The sequence below is a fragment of the Danio aesculapii genome, chromosome 25, assembly GCF_903798145.1.
Source record: "Danio aesculapii chromosome 25, fDanAes4.1, whole genome shotgun sequence".
Classification (NCBI taxonomy): Eukaryota; Metazoa; Chordata; class Actinopteri; order Cypriniformes; family Danionidae; genus Danio; species Danio aesculapii.
Window position 1 is genome coordinate 16232969 of NC_079459.1, and position 12180 is coordinate 16245148.

Sequence of the window (12180 nt, forward strand, 5' to 3'; positions counted from 1 at the left end):
ATAAAGGTGAATTGAATTGAATTGAATTGAATTAATTTTTAGGAGGGGGGTGATCCTTTTCACAACTGAGTGATTCTGTTTTTATGCTTGTTAATTGTTTTCAGACATGTTGGTGTTATATCTTTTACATAGATGTTATATGTTGTACTGAATAATTACACCTAGATGAAACAAAACTGTGTCTGTCTTCATTTCAGGCTACAATGCAACAAAATGTAATTATTTTGAAGGGGGGTGATTCTTTTCTATACCCACTGTATACATACAATTTTCTCTGTAATATCCTTTTAACAATGTTAAACTTGTCAAAAAAAGTGTATACAACTAAGTTTCTTGTTTTCTATAATTCGATTGTTTCCTCTTCAGCTTAGTCTCTTTATTAATCAGGGGTCACCACAGCAGAATGAACCACCAATTTATTCAGCATGTGTTTTATGTAGCGGATGCCCTTTTAGCTGCAACCCAATATAGCGAAACACCCATACACTCTCACATTCACACCCACACATACACTACGGACAATTTCGCTTATTCAGTTCGTCTATAGCACATATCTTTGGACTGTGGGGTAAACTGGAGCACCCAGAGGAAACCCATGCCAACATGGGGAAAACATGCAAACTCCACACAGAAATGCCAACTGACCCAGCCGAGGCTCGAACCAGCGACCTTCTTGCTGTGAGGCGACAGCGCTACCCACTGAGCCACCGTGTTGCCGAGTTTTCTTGCTTTGCCACAGTAAAATTTTGTGGCAAGAAAAAACTAAAAATTCCATTGGCCCAACTGGGCTAAAACCCTCAGTGTTTAGCCAACTATAAGTCTTAAATTTCATCTATAATGGTCTTAAAAGGGTATTAAAAAGTCTCAAATTGGACTTGATGAAACCCTGTTCCTATTGGAAATCGCAATTACAGTCATTTCAATATATTGTGAACACACATGACTAAACGGGACCTGACAGTATGACAATTAGTGTACTTAGTAAACACTGCTTCTCAAGTCAACCGTCACATTTGACATTTACGCTTCATAAATGAAAACATTTGGCTTTGCTTTAGCAGTTCAACAAATAATAAAAACCTCTAGAGCAGCAGGAAATTAGCATGAAGCTACTGCAAGAACAACAAGAACAAAATTTATAGTGATAAGAGGTTTTTCATCAGCTGCAATTACTTCTTAGATTAATTGTGATGAAATCACAAAGTTTCAAACTAGTGCTAAACTAGCTAGCATACCTGAAACACTTTTTGTTATGGATTTTGCGATTAGCATTAACTTAAACTTTTCATGTATTTTTCATGTACATCAATACCTAACAGGCACTGATACTTCTCAAATAATTCCAAACATTTATTCTACACAGCAACAACTTGTCTTTGTTTTATCAGTTAACCAAACCACAACATCCCAAACAGCAGGATGTTAGCAAGTAGTTAAAAAAAAACTTTAGCGCTGAGAGCATTCACACCAGCTGCAAAGACTTCCTAGCGTCTTTCACTAGCTCATCCTCTTTCTCGATCCTCTCAGCTTCCGTTTGCGGAGAGGGTTCGGTGACAGATGGGTTCGGGACATCCGGCCGAGGGTCGGGACTTAGCAAAGCGGCTAATCTAAAAGAAAAACAGCAGTTGGCAGGTAGCGGCGCCTTCAGCCAAGTGATTAGAAGATTTGAGAATGGCCAACAGCACCTGGAGAGGATTAAACACACACACAGGCGCACACACAGCGCTGTTCTCTAGGCCATTGCTTTGTTGGCACTTTTTGGGATTAGCAAGGCCTTCCCATAACACACCTGCACATCAGTGTGGGACATAAAGCCTTACATAAAGGCTTACAGACAGGAAGAAGACATGACATAAGTGGACTAAGCATGTATTATCCTACTGTGTGTCATGAAAAATGAGGTAACTGAGACACACTGTCATTGCATAATGCAGTTTGGAGTATGGAACATCAAATAATAATAATAATAATAATAATAATAATAATAATAATAATAATAATAATAATAATAATAATAATAATAATAATGATAATAATAACAATAATAATAATAATAATAATAATAATAATAATAATAATAATAATAATAATAATAATAACAATATTCATAATAATAACAACAACAACAATAATAATAATAATAATAATAATAATAATAATAATAATAATAACAATAACAACAACAACAACAACAACAATAATAATAATAATAATAATAATAATAATAATAATAATAACAATAATAACAATAACAACAACAACAATAATAATAATAATAATAGTAATAATAATAACAATAATAACAACAACAACAATAATAATAATAATAATAATAATAGTAATAATAATAACAATAATAACAACAACAACAATAATAATAATAATAATAATATGTAGTAAAAAGACAATTGAAAGACAGGCTGATTTGTTGGTGAAATGAGAATAAAGACAAATAAAAACGTCAGTTACAGCTAAAGAAGATTACTGCGAGAATAAAATTATGCAATTTTAATATACTAATACAGTCATGTTTAGACATGAAGTGATGAAATGAGAAATGTTTTAATAAAAAAGTGTAAAAAATAGTTGATTTAATATTTGTTTAATCTTATTTTTAATTATTTAACGTGAGGATTTTGACCTTTTTGATTATTTAACGTAAGGATTTTGACCTTTTTGATTATTTAACGTAAGGATTTTGGCATTTTGACCTTTATTGCGATAGGACAGAATATAATAACAGGAAGTGAAGTTGGAGAGAGAAAGAGAGAGCGAGGGGGATGGGATCAGGAAAGTCTACAGGACCACAAGGCTATCAGCGCATACAATATTTGAGTTAATTTATAAATTAAGCTTACATTTATAATTTTACCTATTTAATGATTAATATTTAATATATTAAACATTTATGTTTATTTTATATTACTAAGAATTATTATTACTTTATATTTGACAAATAACGAAGATTTAGCAAAGCCTACCAAGGATTAGCAGTATGACAAGTAATATTTTAATTGAAAGAAAATCTGATATTATAACAGTTTAATTCAAATAACGATAATTAAATCAATTTTATTTATTTTAATTGGTTCAAATAGTTATTTATACAGTGCTCAGCATAATTGAGTACACCCCATTTTGAAAATGAATGTTTTTATCCATTTCTCAGTGAATATAGGCAATGTATTTTGGTGCATTTAAACAAAACAGGTTTATTAAACAGATATATTTTATGATACTATTTTAGTCACCAAACATATTTAGAAATTAAGTAAGATAAGATAATACAATTAAATTCAAGCAAAATATTTACAACATACAAAATTTCAACAAAATTTGTTCTTCTCTTGCTTCTCTTGATTTTTCCTCTTTTTAAAATTTGTATATTTAATATTTTTCTATAACATAGAAATTTGTGTGTACTAGTTTTTGGATCGTAAGTTATCTTGTTAGATTAGCTCCAGATTTGGCTTCAATACTGACTAATCTAATGCATATGCACAAACATAATATTGTATAGCTTCCTATTAAAAATCTGAATTTAAAAGATAGATTTGTGAGGGGTGTACTTATATATGCTGAACACTGTATATGGAAAATTTAGTTTAAATTGTATAATTTACATTACAGAGTACAATATATAAATATATGAATAAATGTTTATACTGTTTTTGCCACAATAAAAATGGAGACTTGGCATTCCACAACTGAAACTTGCAACAAAATTAGATTCAGTCAGCGCCAATAATCTAGTGGTTAAGTGCACCAACATATAGCACCATGGTGCTAACGGCGACCTGAGTTCGATTCCCGGCTCGAGGTCCTTTGCCAACCCTTCCCCTTTCTCTGCTCACAACTTTTTCCTGTCAATACTCTGCACTTTTCTATCAATTATAGGTTAAAAACCCAAAAAAAATTATTTAAAAAAATTTGATTCAAAATTTAATGGCAACTTAGGTCAGTAAAAAGCAAAGACGTGAGGTCAGATTTTCAGCAGTCTGCTCTTGTAAGCATGAAAGGCTCAGAACGCAAGCCTAGGTTGACCTAACTTTCTCAAGCTGAAGTGAAACTCTGTCATGCAGCCAATCCAATCAGGCCAGATGGAGAGCTGAGTCTCACTGTCACAAACCCTCGTGAAGGATGAATCGACAAACAGCAACGCTCCATTCAGACCAGAGCCCCGAAACACAAGAGATTATCCAGTCGTCTCCACCTGCCAGCTCTCAGTCAGCAGGCATCAGGACAACAGCCTCTAAGACTCGCTTAAGGAAAAGCCAACAGGATTGAGATGTGAAGATGCAGGCTGGATACTCTAGTGGCACATGACTGGACAGGCACATGGACACTAGACACACACACACACACACACACATGCACACACCTTTGTAAAGAAGACTGAGACTAGACAAGACTAGTTAAGTTTTTAACTCCAGTGAATCTGATGTTAATAGATGTAGAGAGAATACTGTCAATAAGTCTTTGTTCTTAAAATTTCACACATATTTAATATTACTTCACATTTCTTTGTAATTGCTTGTGAAATCTACAGTGTATATAAACCAGCTACTTGGTTACATAATATGTAACTATTTGAAGCAATAAGGTAGGTGGAGGGAAATATAAATTGTTTTTCTATATATATATATATATATATATATATATATATATATATATATATATATATATATATATATATATATATATATATATATATATATATATATTTTTTTTTTTTTTTTTTAGTATTTTTTTTATTTATTTATTATTCATGATTTGATGTATTCCTACATAATGTTTACACTACGCTGAAACATACAAATCACAAATTTGTAATATTTATAAAATGATAAGTTGTATTATATTGATATGAGAATCATGTTGTTGTAGTTACTTATAATTATTCATTTATTGTAAATATATAACAAATTCATTTCTTTATTAAAGAATTAGCTCCAATTACCTCTAATTTTATTATAATTTTAGTAACTTTTTGTATTTTTCCTACAATATAGCTTTAATAACTCTTGTTTTAAAGTTTTAGTTATTTTAGTTTTAAGTTAAATTGCATAAAAGCTAGAAGCATTGCTTGGCAGTAACTGAAAGTATATATATATATATATATATATATATATATATATATATATATATATATATATATATATATATATATATATATATATGCATGCATGTAAATATATATATATATAAATAAAATTGGCAGAAGGTAGATTTTTCTGATGAATCATGTTGAACTGCATGTTGAACTGCATCCTAATCATCACAAATACTGCAGAAGACCTACTGGAAGCTGCATGGACCCAAGATTCTCACAGATATCAGTCAGGTTTGGTGAAGGTAAAATCGTGATTTGGGGTTACATTCAGTATGGGGGCGCAAGAGAGATCTGCAGAACAAATGGCAACATCAACAGCCTGAGGTATCAAGCCACTTGTGCTGCCCATTACATTACAAACAACAGGAGAGGGCAAGTTCTTCACACACTTCACACCAAAGTTCCCAAAAGCAAAGAAGGTCAAGGTGCTCCAGTATTGGCCAGCCCAGTCATCAGGCATGAACATTATTGAGCATGTCTGGGGTAAGATGAAAGAGGAGGCATCGAAGACGAATCCAAAGAATCTTGATGAACTCTGGGTGTCCTGCAAGAATGCCATACTTTGCCATTCCTGATGACTTTCTGAATAAGTTATTTCAGTCATTGTAGAGATGTATGGATGCAGTCCTCCAAGCTCATGGGTGACATACACGATATTAACTTATTTCCACTGCACCATGACTTTATATTCTATACTGTACATTACTACTGTTAAGTGACATAACTTTTGTCAAAGCAAAGTCAGACATTACCGTCCAAGTAAATAATTAAAGTTCAAGGCATGATCATATTTTATTTTGGTAAAATAAGTGTAATCTAGAGGCCCTTGCCTTTTATATAAGCCACTTCTGATACCAAATGAACTCTGACATAAATATCAGCTAAATTCACAACATTCACATTATTAAATACAATAAAATCAGTCTATCATTGTCATCAAATTGAATATGAAAACTTGTTAAAATCACCTGTAATAGGAACACCTATGATTGCCAATGCTATGATCTTGAAAAGAGCTACAATTAAAAATGACTTTTTTCTCCCCACAGGAAGTTCAGTTCCTCTCCTTGTTTCCCCATTATAAAGTAAATACACATTTGACAAGGTCAGATTTGTCAAACAGGTTGTGGAATCAGACAGGACGGATGTCCAAGTTTTTGCAATGACCCCGAGCAGCACCTCATTCCAGTTAAAGCACTGATCCCACATGTGGATCCGTGCATCCTTATCAGCCGCCGGGACAGCCTGTTCCCACATTTCCTCCTGCAGCTGAATGGACACGACCAAGAAAAAAACAAAAACAGAGCTCTACGAAAACCGGAAGCTCATGAGACTTTACTGGAACAGGGCCTCGGTGAAATGTAAGCATAACAAAGAGTACACAGAAGCTTTGAGATATGAGAGGATATGATAGAGACACAATCAATGTTTGATTTTAGTTTACATCCGAATCATGTTTTGATCCAAAGCAATATTTAGCAAAGCATTAAATTCCACTCCGTGTGTTCAAGTCCCTGCTTGGTCAATCCCATTTTAAGTGGATGATACTAAAACAGGTGGAAATGAGGTGCAAAACATTTCGAGCCGGTACATTTTTGACAACATCCAGCTGAAAAGCATATAGGTTTATATTGGAAACACTCATGTGGATGAACACATTCAAACATCCACAAAAGACTAGCTACTGTCCACCTACTGACTAAATAGATGACCAATAATGCACCATAACAAGTGTTCATACTTTGTGTTGTACCAAAATGTAGAGATTACAATTCAAATCAATTGGGTTGTCATTTACTTGTGGTCAATATGAAGTTAAAGTAAGAATTATTACCCCTCCTGAATTATTAGCCCCCCTGTATATTTTCCTCAATTTGTGAAGTTTCATAAACTAATTTCGAGAGGAGCGTGTGATATGATTGAGCACGTCTGGCCACTCATCTGTAATCAGTAATAATCCAATAAGAGTGATCCTAGTTTACTATAAATGGATCATTTTTTCCCTACTGCTCTATCTTCATTTGGAAGAATCCCCCCTTCCACCCCATCTCCTCCTTTTCCTCCCTTTTCTAAAGGGGGAGCTCTCGAGACCTACCTGATCTCGGATCTCCTGATATGCTTATCGACCGGGCGGGAGCCCTGGGCTAAAATATCTCCGAGCTCAGGGTTTTCTCCCGGGACAGCATGCCAAACCTGCTTTATACGCCAAGCATATCTAAGTGGGAAATCTTGAAATGTTTTATAGAGAAAAGATTTTTATGTGAACACATTTCTAAACATAACCATAATTTTAAAAACTAATTTCTAATAACTGATTTCTTTTATCTTTGTCATGATGATGACAGTGCATAAAGTCATTGTATAACAGTGGTTGTTCTGTAGACAATCGAAAAAAATATTGATGATACGGACCTTAAAATAGTTTTAACCATTTTTTAAACTGCTTTTATTCTAGCCGAAATAAAACAAATAAGACAAAAAAAAATAGGCAAAAAATAGGACATACTGTACTCCTTTCTCTGTTAAACATCATTTGGGAAATAATCTAGGAAAGGGCTTATACTTTTGACTTCAACTGTATATAAACAATTAATTGAATTAACTGAAAGAGTATACTGTTATAAATACATTATCAGGATATGACATGACTTTCATCATCATATGGGATTGTCATATAACCACAGCTCTACTTAAGTGACCAGTATATTACATGTCAAGAGAAAACCCACCAAAACAAGGTAATCATAATTTGATGTGTTGTACCAAAACACACACATAATGATTCAAATCATAGCTGCCATCCACATCCTTTTCATTAATTACAAATGTGCTCACAAAATATGCATTTATACGAATGCTAATGTGAAACAGAAAGAGCACCATAGCTACTGTGTGTAAATTCCTAAGAGGCCAAATAAAACTCACCAACACTAGTATGTTTACCCACACAAGCAGCATTCCCAGGCAAATAAAAGTCCTATCAGGACAAAATTGTATAAAGAGTAAAATGACAGACATAACAATACGTAAAACATCGTTACTAACCACTTTAAAGTCAAACACACAAGCTCAAAACAACAACAAAACCCTGTCTGGTGTGAAGGAGGGAAGAAACGCAAACCCAAAACACACAGAGTCTTCTCTTTTCATGTATGGCTGAGATTTTATTAAGTGCAGCTGTTGTAATCAACACACCTCCGTGTCCTTTGAACTTGACGTCTCTCTTCTGGAAACACAACAGGTTCCTTGTGCTATTCAATCAAAGAAAACTAAAACACACTCAGGGTCAAAGGATTTGCTACAGGCCGTGCAAATGTGTAACTTTAAAAGGCGTCAGGCTTTGAAAACAGTTCGAGATAAGAGCACAGGGGGATTTCAGTTAGCAGGAAAGGCTTGTTTTAAGGTCCTGAGGAAAAGGAAAATATCTAGGTGGGGGGTTATTAGCCCTTCACACCTTTTAAAATACCTCTCCTAAAGAGATTTTGACAGTGCGTGCTAACCCAAGTGACCGTTTCTCATTCATCATTTCCATTTCTAATTTCCATTGCAAATCTTCAGACAGAACACCATTCAAAAACGCCTACAAAACTGCATCAGCTAGGATAAAACGCTCCATTCATAACATGTATTTATGCAAGTATGCAGGTAGGTAGTTAGTCAAGTAGGTAGTTAGTTAGGTAAGCAAAAGGATGGATGGACGGATATGTCATTCAAATGCTATACTGATTTTACTTTTAGATTCAGTCTTTGTTTTAATGCTTGTAGAGATTTTAGAGGACAATAAGCATTTCAAGCTACACTGTAAAAAATTCTGTGTTCCACACAATCCCTTCGTCTTGTCCCAACACAAATCAATTAAGTTAATTTATTTGTTTTTACAAATTAAAATAGATTGAACATAAAACAATCAAGTTGTCCCAAAGAAACATTAAAAATCATGCTGTTTCAACTCATTTTAAATAAGTAGTTTAAACAAGAAGCAAAAGCATTTTTTATGTGTAAGTTTCCATTTGAGGCTGGAAAAAGCTTATATACAAAAAAATTATAATAATAAATCAAAACCAGGACGAAGCCACCTGGATTTGGAAAACACCTCACTCTTTAAACCAGGTGTGAGGATTCTTTAAAACAGATGTGAATGTGAACAAGTGTTTTAAAGGTTACGGAGCGAGTCAGAGATCTCCAGATAAGCGAACGAAGGATTTATAATTAAAACGAGTGAATCAAATTCAGTCCTACAGATCAAAATGCTTTGAGTTGGCAGTTAGATCTGCCTTCAAAGTCAAGTGGTTAAACAGCTGTTATAGAGTGTCATCTTTATGACATTTTAAAAGTTCCTAAATCCTGCAATAGGTTTGCTTTCATTAAAAGTGAAAAATAATTCTCATTAGTTTTTGCTCTTTTTTTAAAGTGTCTGAATTGGTTCATTTAAGGATCCAGTTGAATTTCCCTAATTTCCGAAAGCCTATTCTTTTTTGATTGGTCAGATGGCCCAGTCTGTTTTGATTGATAGACCATCAACACATCTTGGAAACTTATTACAAGCTTATTATTGAGTACACCCCTCTTTTGAAAATGAATATTTTGTATATTTCATAGTGAATATAGCCAATATTATTTGGTGCCTTTAAACAAAACAGTTTTATTAAACAATTATATTAATTAAAACAAGAGTTTGCTCACCTAACATCTTCAAGAATAGAAGGATAATGCATTTCAATTCAAACAATCTATTGAAAGGGGAAAATAGGCTAAATTTAACTATATTTTTAATTCAATGATATGTTTCTCTTGATTTTTCTCATTTATTAAAATTGAACTTAATTTTTTTGTCCAACATATTAATTTAGGTGAACTCATTTTTAAACTGTGATCTATTTTGCTTTTGTTTGATTAATTTCAGTTTTGGCTTTGGAACTTACCAAAGAAAACCCAATGTATTGTGCAGAATGAGCATCCTATTGAAAATATGAATATAACAGAGAGATCTGCGAGGGTTGTACTCATATATGTGGAGCACTGTATACTCGAACAACACTGCAGGCTTCCTCTCATCCTGTAATGCTCAGGGTTTCTCTCAACAATTTGGAAATTTCCACTTAACCAAGATTCTCCAACCCACAACAGGTGTATGTCTATCTTTAAACTTTCCACTCCATCAAGAGAAACAGAAGTTCCTCTAGACCAAAAAAAATGGAGCAGGTCTGTTCTGTGCAGGTGGTGTTACTGAAACAATACGAATGACCTCTTTTCCATTTCTCCATCTTTATCTGTTCTTCTGTCGAGCAGAAGGTCAAAGGGAATTTCCTGACATTTCCAGGCCTGGCTAACTGGAGGAAAGGTTCGTCTGTGTGGAGGCTAAAGATAATGTTTACCTTGCCTTGCCTTGTAAGCAAGCAACCACTTTACCATATGTGAGTTTGCATGCGAACAAATCCATAAACAGAGGCACATGCTCGAGCAAACATGCTTTTACCGAGGCACACATGCATATGCTTCCATTATCTTCTCTTTGTTCTTCATTCATGAGCTGGTTTCTTCAGCCCTTTTCAGAGCCCCACCGGAGACAAGGGGCCTGTGTTGGGCACAAAGAGCTCGCAAGCACACCTGCTGTCTGTACGAGACTGTGAGCAGATCAGGAAGAGAGGTTTTGAAGAGAAGTTTGCAGCAATGCTGTCTCATTTTTAATATGAATACCTATCAATACTCTGTAATAAAAACTACTAAGTAATAAGTATTTTTCCGTTTATATTTTGTATGAAAAAATAACAATATTATAATTAATACAATTAAATTCCATAAGTCCATAAGAACTGGAAGTTCCAGATACTTATTTCAGTATGTTGGTACTAGGGGCTGCACAGGGGCACAGTGGGTAGCGCTATCGCCTCACATCAAGAGGGTCCCTGTGGTTCAAGCCTCGGCTGGGTCAGTTGGCATTTCTGTGTGGAGTTTGCATGGACTCCCTGTGTTCGCGTGGGTTTCCTCCGGGTGATCAGGTTTCCCCCACAAGTCCAAAGACATGCCCTATAGGTGAATTGAGTAAGTGCAATTGTCCATAGTGTATGTGTGTATGTCCTGGTCCTCCAGGTTGGGGTTTGAGTATTTGGCTAACAACCCACCTCGTAAAAATTAGATGTTACGAAATACCAACATGGTGTGGCTAAATATTAACTTCGACATAAACAGCCCTGGGAGTAAAAGTAAGTATGTTGGTACTAGGGCTGCATGATACTGGAAAAATCTGATATTGCGACATGAATACAGTTTCACAAGATAGTTTGAAAAGCACTATTTGATGGATTTTTAGGGAGTCTAAGAGTATTCATGTACAGACATCGAAAAGAGCGGAAAGAGCTTTTCTTACTTTGCCCCGATTCTTGTCCTAATACCTAAAAATTCTTAGATCAAGTAGAAATATTGTTTTATTTTTAACTTCAAAAGAAATAAATCAAAATTAAGAGTTTTTCCTTAAAACAAGAAAAATGATCTTCCAGTTGGGCAAATTAAACAATCTTGGTTTCGCTTTGACATGTAGATATTTTGACTAGAAATAAGACAACTCTTCTTTTTTTTTTTTACATAAATTGTATAAATTCTGTTTAAATACAGTAATTAAAAACAATTCTGTAGCTCCTGGTCAACTTTAATCTAGAATCAGCACTGCCTAACTTGTGGTGTGACTATTGCAGATATCGATGTTGAAATAATATGTTGTGCAGCCCTAGTTGGTCCATTAAACTGAATCGAAACATTGAGAATGGGACAGGGCCTTCTTTTTGCACATTATTGCAGACACTAAGAGGGGCATGGTTAGGATTATTGTGGCTGAATAGGTCAAACTGACGTCAACAGTGGAGAACCGACACTGCAAACGTGGAAGCAAATGGTCAGACTTTGACTAAAACAAACAGACTTTTGATTACCAAAACAATTTTTTTTTCTCCAGTTGTCAGTTGATTAACGGATTAATTGTTCACCAAAAGAACAACGATTTGGGCTAGACATCAATATGAATTAATGATAATCTATTATCTGTATATAATAACTGTCAAAAATGAGAAATA